Here is a 9915-nt window from a genome sequence, read left to right on the forward strand (position 1 = left end):
GCATTGTTGGTTGTCACTTTTCTTTTCACAGATTGAGCTAATACAGACTTTCAGTCATGTGAAAAAGAAAGTTTTCATAGGAATCTGTGCACTCTTATAAATACGTACACCTCATAATTGAGTAGCTTCTAGAGCCACATTTAGCAGTAATAACTTTACATAATCATTTTTTATATGTTTTTATGAGTGTCTCACAGTCTCATCATTTATTCTGTTGTAGACTTTCAAGCACAGCAGAAATTCAGACCAAGCTTTAGCTTTCAGACAGATGGCCTCATATTTGACTGAGAATATTTTGGTATACGGCGTTCATGGTTGACTCAATGACTCAAAGGTCTCCAGGTCCTGTGGCTCCAAAACAATGCTAAATCATCGTCCCTTCACCACCGTGCTTGAAAGTTGGTATGAGGTGTTTGTGCTGATATACTGTTTGGTTTCCACTGAATGTGTTGCAGTGCATTATGGAAATATGGAAATCTCTACTTTGGTCTCATTTGTCCAAAGGAAATTGTTCCAGAAGTCATGTGGTTTGTTCACATGCAACTTTACAAACCTAAGCCCTGCTGCCATTCTCTTCTCAGAGAGAAGCAGCTTTCTCCAGGCAGTTTTTACAAATAAGCCATACTTCTTCAGCTTTTTGTAATTGTACTGTTCTGAACTTTAACATTTAACCTTCTAACTGAGGCCCGTAGAGTCTGCGTTGTAGATCTTAGGTTTTTGCAGCTTCTCTAAGAATTGCCGGTTTGCCTTCCAACTGAATTTGCTGGGACGTTCATTCCTGGGCCGATGGTGGCATTATGTCAACACACGACTACTCCAGAGCCACAAACTGCCCAAACTTCTGCTTTTATAGAGGTGCTCACACCTGCTGATGATCAGCTATTCAAGTGCATTTCATTAGCAGCACCTGGCTGCTATTTCCCTGTCAATGCCAGTGGAAGTAGCAAGGGTGTACTTGGTTTTTCCACATGACTGTATCTTTATTGGTCCTTTATATCCTGCAGACACACACACATCAAAAGTAGAACTTATTATTTTAAAAAGAAAGAAAAATGTGTATTTTATGTGGGTGGTAAACAGAGAGACCCAAACCATTAGCTAAAATAGTTAAACTAGTTAACTTAAAGTCATAAATGCAGGCTTTCTGCAAACATAATACCAAGCCCTCTAGCTCTAAAGAATGAAAATAGTAGGTGGTGAAAAGTAAATTTTTGTGCCGTGATTGATGAACATCCAGCTTCTACCAAGTGTTAGTAGCACAAACACAAAGTAGACCCAACCAGCTCCTGTATGAGAACATGACTACTACAATATTCACTTATTTTGTTAAGACTTAAAAAGAACATCTGGCTTACCATCAATTGAAATGTTTGGAACGTGATGGGCTGTGTCAAAGGAGTACTTCAGCTTATCTGACAGGGCTTTTGATATATAACCGAAAGGTTGCGAACCAGTGGTCTTGTGGGATTTAAAGTTGGATATTTGTAGCAGCTCTTAAGCTAGAAACCACCCAGGCAGAAATTTTATCTGATCAAAACTTCAGCCGACGGAGGCTGACTTTGTGAACCTGGTGTAATAGCTGTTTGAGCTTCCGCACACACACATTAAGGTTTGCTTGATAGTGATGTTCTGGACCAGAAAATGAAATTTGTTCCAACGAAGTGTTCACAAGGTTGGTGTCTCATTAATTCTAAATGGAGCAGCTTCAGTCCTTTACTGAGTGACAGATTTGAAGTGCTTAACTTGATTCTCTATTTAGAGCCTTACGTGTTCAAAGACAGTGTGATGAAGAAACATTTAGCAATTATTTATAATGATAATTTCACAGTTTCTCTGGATAAAAGCGAGAAAACATATGAAAAAAAAATCAATTAAACTAAAAATATTGATACTGGCATTAGCTATGGGTCCAAAGTTGATGCTTGTATGTCAGTAATTTATTTGCTGCATGCTTTTCTAAAATCAGCATCGTCAACCACATGCACATTTTGCTCAGTGTGATTGTTTATCTTCAACATAAACAAAGTTATAAACACCAGAATTTTTCCTGCGATATAAAGTAGATGCGCAAACACACCCGTTTTGTCTTAAAGCCAAAGTCCAGAGCCTAGTGTCTATAGAGAATCAGTGGCGAGGCCTACTCTGCCTGCATGCAGGTGACAGCTGGCCTCTCCAGGCAAACGCAGCGTCAAAGCCAGAATCTATGAACTGCTTATTCTGCAGAAGGCCACTTGCTATTTTTAATCTCTGACACAAAATAGAGGCGAGGAGAGGGAAAGAATTCAAGCTAGGAAGCCGTGGTGCGCACCCAGCGTCGGCCCCATGCCAGGCAGCTGATTTGGCACACTGCAGCAGGTTTAAGTTTATAAACCAGATGGAAACTGAACTAATCAGTTTGCAAGATGATACCAGCTTGCGATTCCTTTCCTCATAAAGTCATTGACCAGTTTTTGATTGTGTGCAAGCGTGTGAATCGCTTAAGGAAATTAGTCAGCTTTGCATATGTTGGAGAAGAAGTAATGTGTTGGGAGAGGCGGGTGACTGTGGAAGAATGAGCCGCATCGGGTGCTCTTGTGGGCTGACTCCATGTTGCATGTTTTTTGGGGGGGGGTTTTGTCATATTTCTAACCATGAACTTATAACAAGATTCTGAATTATTATCAGAAACCAGGCCCATACATCTGCCATACATTTGTTTACTATGTGTCTGCACTGGTATAAATTATGGGCCACTAAGCAAAAATAAGGTCCATTACAGAATTAAAAGAATATCCACCTCTCCAACACCACGTTTAGAGAGTCCAACTCCATTCCCATGACATTACTGGCCTTGCACATAAGTTTACTGAGTCTGTTGGCATCTGCGACCCTCAACCTGCTGCCCCTGCATGCAACAGACTCAAAATCATGAGCACTCACAGATGTTAAAAGACCTCAGCTGCCTCAGAAAATACAGACGACTTTGGCCCTTCCTGTAGAGTGCAGTGGTGTTTTTAACCCAGTCCAGTTTATTGTCAGTGTGTACTCGGAGGTATTTATAGTCCTCCACTATGTCCACATCGACCCCTTGGATTAAAGCAGGGGTCGCTGGTTTCCTGGTCCTCCTAAAGTCCACAATCAATTCCTTGGTCTTTGTCACGCTGAGCTGCTGATGATTCTGCTCGCACCATGAGACAAAGGAGTCCACCACAGCCCACTACTCCATCTCATCACCTTAGCTGGTGCATTCAACCATCGCAGAGTCATCAAAAAACTTCTGAAAATGGCAGGTCTCTGTATAAAGGGTGAAGTGGAAAGGGGAGAGAACGGTCAAACAACAAAGAACCAATTTTGAATTGTATGTTCAAGCATTTTGTGACTAGCACCTGCCATTTGTTCCCCTTTCTTTAGCTGAATCTGTGAAAAATACCTAAGGTGTTGGGGGTCTTGTCAAAATGGATGGAATTATGAGTGCAGAAAAGGAGCATAGGATTTTTTTATTCACCCTGCCATAAAATCTAGAAAGCATCTTTCAGCATGACAAACATGTTGCCAAGTCCAGTAGAAGCATAACTGGATAGTAAAAACACACAATTGAACACTTTCAGTCATGGACTGGCCTCCCCAGAGTTCCTACCTCAACATTACTGGAGCAGTGTGGGATCATCTTCACAGAGAACAGAACAAAAGGCAGCCAACATCCAAAGAAGAGCTTTGAATGTCCTCCAGGAACCCTCAGGAACTATTGCTGAAGATTACTAAAAGACATGACAAGAAAGCTTGTCTCAGAGAGTTCAGGCTGTGTTGAAGAATAAAGATTGTCAAAGGTTGTGATTTTGAAGCTCGTTAAATTCTACAAACTCTATTTATGCTTTATACACTGCATTTCTATGTATGTTTGCAAATGTTTCATCACTGCACCTATTTCCCATTTCCTAGCTTTATATAAGGAAACTGTTTAATACTTGATTTTTTTGTTTTACAGTAATCTACCAAACACTGAGGTCAGTACATCCTCCAGAAATTTAACCATGTTATGCCAGAAATACTCCGAAATGTTTTCTCATTGAAGATGAGTTAAGTGTCGGGATCTGCTATTGAAGATAAAATACTTATCACTAAGATTAACCTTGTATGATGTTATAATATGAGCTTATACTTGCTTAAGATTCAGCAGAGACACTGCCTCTTTAACTGTTACCTGTCAGAATTTCATTGGTGGGTGTTTGGTCTTGTCACCAAGCTGAAAGATTAAGCCCGCCCCCCCCAGAGAGCAAAAGAAAATTGCTGAGAGCTGTTGTAGCCAATCATCACCACGACAGATAAAAATGAGGCTACAGAAGTAGCCCATGCCAAAAAGTAATCTTAGCCCCTTATCTTTGACAGCGACATCCCTCACTGTATTGCGAGTAAAAAATGTGCTGAAATCACGTAGGTGTGCGTCTGCATCTGTATATTTGTGTTAAAAGATATCAAGACAAGAATAATTCCTCTGTGTACATATGGCCATTCTGTGATTTCTGTCTCTTTGTGCTCATCTGTTACCATTTCATGTTTAAGATGTTCAAATGCCTTTGTGTAATATTGTATATATTATATATAGGCTTGTCAGTATTAACTCGCTTTGTTCTGTTCCCTGGCCGCCCATTTATCGCACTCTGGAGCATGAAAAGTGGGAGACACTGGCCAGGTCACAGCAGTGCTCACTGGCTCTAATAAGTGTGAGCAGGGTGCCAGGTGGATGTAGGAGATTTTGACACCCCATCATCTGTGGGTCTTCTGCAACTTCGAGGGATGGGGGTGTTTGAAGCCGGCAGTTTCCAGGCCAACCATTCAGCAGGGTTAATTACTATACCAACCAGGTGCCCCCTACCAGTAATGATCAGCGCCCTTACGATCCATTCACCATTCACTCACCTTGCTTTTTTACGCTTACCTGAGTTTTATATCATGTAGTCCCTTTGAGACACTAGAGTTCACAGAGCCATGCAGGTTTGCTCTCGGGGTGCTGCAATTTGAGGACTTTCTGCTCTGTTGCTGACAAGGCTGTTAATATCTGAGACAATAGAAGAAGAAGAAACACAAGATACATGTGTCAGTCATCTTTTCTGTACTCGTTAGGATTGAGTTTCTAAAATATCAACAATGTACTCGGCATAATTGTACTTTTTATATGCTGTTGCTGCAATGAGTGTGTTTATTTTGTATTTGTTAAAGTGGGCTGTTGATCCTTTTCTTTACCATCTGTGTTATGGCTATACTGGCTGAATTCTTGTTATAACGCCCACATTAAATATTGACAAAGTTTGATATAATGATGTCAGCTTATGTACATGTAATCCCTATGGGTCACAGCCCTGGTTTCATTCAGTTTTTGCTACTGCTTAAGCTATATGATGTCAAAGAGAGGCGATGTAGTGCTTGAAAGAGTAGTTGTAAAACAGCTGGTTGATCTTCTGCAGAGGAAAGGTTTATTTGAAGAGTTATAGTCAGGATTCAGAATTCATCACAGTACAGAAACAACATCAGTGAAGGTCACAAATGATCTTCTTATGGCTTCTGACAGTGGACTTATTTCTATGCTTGTCCTGCCAGATGTTAGTGCAGTGTCCGACATGACAACTTTGGTGGTGGGTCAGTGATGGTCTCGGGATGCATATCCATGGAGGGATGTACAGTTTTCTACAGACTAGGCAGTAGAATGATGAAATTCTTGGAGTCATTGTCACTCTACGCTGGTGCAGTGGGTCCTGGGTTCCTCCTGGTGCACAACAGTGCAGGCGTCATGAGGTGAGAGTATGCAGGCAGCTCCCAGAGGATGAAGGAATTGATACCACTGACTGCCCCCGCACTCACCTGACCTAAAGCCAACAGAACACCTCTGGGACAATATGCTTCAGTCCTTTTAACGTCCCCAGGTTGCACCTCAGATTATCCAGGAGCTCAGTGATGCCCTGGTCCAGATCTGGGAAGAGATCCCCCAGGACCCCATCCATCACCTCATTAGGTGCATGCTCCGATGGCAAGCATACAAGCACGAGTGGGCGCCAAATAAACTACCCAGTACCATTCTGAGTTGCTGCAATGACATTCCAGGAAAACAGACTAACCTGCTGCATCATTTTTTCATTTTGATTTTCGGGCTGTCTTTGCAGGTTGATCATTTTCCTTTCCATCAAACGATGTGGCATCCCTTCATTCCTAACACAGTAACCAGTCTGTATCAGTATAGATATCCAGTGTTCCTGGAATTTATCTGAGCATTGTACGGTACTGTGCAAAAGTTTTAGTGGAAAAAATGCTGTAAACAAAGAATGCTTTCAGAAATATAAATGAGTGTTTATTGGCCCCAAATGTATTCTGTACCTAGAAGAACTGATGCTGTTTTGAAGGCAAAGGGTGGTCACACCAAATATTGATTTGAATTAGATTTCTCTTTTTTTTCATTCACTGCATTTTGTTGATTGATGAAAATAAATGATTCACACTTCCATTTTTGAAAGCATTCTTTGTTTACGGCATTTTTTCCTCACCTGCCTAAAACTTTTGCACAGTACTGTATATCTCTGATATATCAGGTGGAAAACGTTTACATATGAATTACAAAAACATACTGATAATACAGCCTGATGTGTTCCTTTTACTATTTTCTGTTAATATTTTTACAAGTTTCTTCATTGAACCTTTTATAGGGAAGCTTGATTCCTGACCATATATTAAAATAAAGTCTAAAGCTAAGCTAACTTGAGCAGGCTGGACCCCTGTATGTATGAAGGTTATTATAACCCAGCGCTTAAGCTGCAACATAAAAAGGAGGCTAACAGAGTTTATATAAACTGTTTATTGAATATGTAAGATGAAATATAAAATATATAAACCTATATAAGAAGGAAAAAAAAGGTACAACCTTGCAAGTCAACCTTGGCATACGTTCAAGCCTTATGCTGCCATCTGAACTTCTGACCTTAAAGCCCCGGCAAAGGCCAGTACCAATTACCGAAAATGGCATCAGTCATAGTAATAGAGAGGTTTCATCACAATGTCCTGTCTGCCCAGCTCCTGAAAGTTCTTTGCAATCTGCAATGTATTCAGTTTTCAAATGTCTTAGCGGAAAGACTGAAACTGACAACAGCAACAACAACATGGCTCCCGGGACCCTGCTGGGAAGCAAGGAAAGCAAACTCTGAATGTTGGAGGCACGAGAACTTGTGGACAGCCGATAAGCAAAAAGGCCACACGGAGGGTCAGCACGTAGTCACACCATACAGTCAGATCTCTATTAAGATAGGAGATGGTGGGCCAGTGCGATAAGAGCTGACAGGACCTGCTGATGTGATAACAGTGATGGGGCACCAGCTGCAGATGTCACTGTCCCTAACCAACAGGGGAATTGGACTGAACTTTTTCTGGGTGGGAGTGAGGTAGTCCTCAATTATGCTGATTCAGATTTCATAGAACTTTGGTAATTACAGGATACTGCTAATGTGGAAACGTTTTCATATTTAATGGTACAGTCAGTCATTTTTTTAGTATATTTGAAAGAGAGAAAAAATAATGCTGTATTCATTATTTTTGCCTCCTTATCTCAAGCCTCTTAACACTCAAAACATAAAAGTTAAGGATATATTTACCTCGGTATTGCTGTCATTGGTCAGAGTTGACTCATCGACTTCTGTCGGGTTTCTCTCACAAAGTTTTATAGCCTCCTCCACAGTAAATAGACATAGACACATATTAACAGCAGAGTTAAATAGTGGACTGACAGGGTACACTCACTATAGCAGCCAGATCAGAAACGAGGCTATAGGACTGTTTTTAAAGCTTTACATTCCCTGGAGCACAGTGGCCTCATTAATCGCAAAACTGGGGAGGTTTGGATCCACCAAGAATCCTGGGATATGACCATCTGGCCAAACTGAGTAACCAAGCAAGAAGGGCCCCTGCAGAGATGGCAGAATGTGCCAGAAGGAGAACCATCTCAGCAGCACTCCATCAGTCAGGTTTTTATGAAGCTAGACCGAAAGAAGGAAACTTGCATGAAGGACTTCTGATAGTCTGCTTGGAGTTTATCACACAGCGCCACCATCGTGTTACAGTGTGGCCATTTTAAAAGTGAAATGAGGAGCAATGCCTAATATTTGCCAGACATAGTTGTCATTCTACTGAGGGGGGTGGGGGTAAGGGGGTGCTTCTCAGCAGCGGGGACAAGGGGGGGCCAGTCTACGCTGAAGGGAGAGTGAATGCAGCCAAAGCTTGCAGCCAAGACAACACTGGGTTAGAGTCGTGAAGCCAAGACACTTGTCCTTGGCATCAGGACAAGCGTCTGACTGTCCTTAAAGCCCAGACTTAAACCCCCATACAAAATGGCATCCAGTGTGATGAAGCTTGACAGCATCTTCCAGGAAGAATGGGATAGCCTGCCCAAATCGAGGTGTACAAAGCCTGCGTAGACCTAAGAGTCTCTTCACTGAGTCCTGCATGACAATGATATAACAGCTCCTTCTGTATTATAAGCCTTGTGGTTGAAAAAAGACGGAACAACCAGCAGCTTCCTTCTAGTTTGTCTTAACTTTTCACTTTCGAATGAGCTGGACTTGTTTTCCCACTCCACTTCTCCGTCATGCATCCTCACTACTTCATTACATCCTCCTCATTCTCACAACCTGCAGCGTGCTTACATAGATTCCTGCTCATTTGTAGACATCAAAACCCGAATCATTTTTTCAGGTTGTAATTGCCTAAATAAGTGACTTTTGCAGTTAAACTAATTCTATATACAGCATTCTGAACGTTTTGGAAATTATTAGCATATTTCCCTGCAACGCCAGTTGCCTACGTGCTAAGCACACTGAATTTACCGTTGTCCAATATTTCGAAACGCCTGACCCTTATGATATTTCATTGGTTGCCACGAGGCTTGTTAAAACTTCTTGTTAATACCGTATTGGTTTATTATGCAAAGCCACAAACTGCTTTGAAGTATGTGTAGTTAACATGGATACATACTGATAAGATGGAAGTACATGACCTAAGTAGCACAGCAAGTTCAAGTTAACTTAAATATTACAGAATTATTACTTATAGTACAAATTACTCAGGTTAATTCACTGTGCCCTCTCTCAAACTAAAAAAAAGGAATCATAAAACAACTACAATGTCATTTTGCATCTCTCTGTAGTTTTGTTTTGTGTGTCTGTGATCATTTGCCATCTCTTTATGCTGGCTTTGCATAACTTTGTAGTCTTTTGTTGTCATTTTCTGTCTCTTTTTAGCTGCACTGTCTCTTCAGGTTGGGCTTCCCACTGTGTATTTCTTTTGTAGTACAGTTGTGCATCCACCTCTTTGTAGCTGCTTTAGCTTTGAGTCTCTTTGTGGTCATTCTGTGCTTCAGGTTCTGAAATGTTACTTTAGGTGATATAAAGGAAAGTTTCAACAAAAATAAGTCCCGGATTTGATTTGGATTGAAGCGAGATATGTTAGCATTCACTTAAAACAAAGGCTGATGAGGACCTCGTGACCCCTGCGATCCCTGGCGCTGGCCATCCTTTCTCCATATGTTCTATCCTGGACAGATTTAAGATACTGCCTGGCTATGTTGATTTGCCCCCCATCCATGCTCTCACTGCTAGATATGTTTGCCAGAGCTATTTCATACACAATTGCACTGATATTTAATAGCCTGTGAAAGAGAGGCAGACAGCAAGGTAGAAAATTGCCCAGTATTTTAAATTATCCTTAACTTTTATACCAATATTACTTTGTAGCTGTAGCGCTGACTTCTCTTTAACCATCACCATCAATCCATCAGCTATAAGCAATGAACCATCTGCTATTATACAGCTTGTTAGCAAAGTCCAGGCTGAGTAATTACCTGTGTCAAAAGCGATGATTGTCTTCTGCGACGGATTATTCATCACTTTATAACTGCAGAGACTG

Source organism: Oreochromis niloticus, linkage group LG3, assembly GCF_001858045.2.
Source record: "Oreochromis niloticus isolate F11D_XX linkage group LG3, O_niloticus_UMD_NMBU, whole genome shotgun sequence".
Classification (NCBI taxonomy): domain Eukaryota; kingdom Metazoa; phylum Chordata; class Actinopteri; order Cichliformes; family Cichlidae; genus Oreochromis; species Oreochromis niloticus.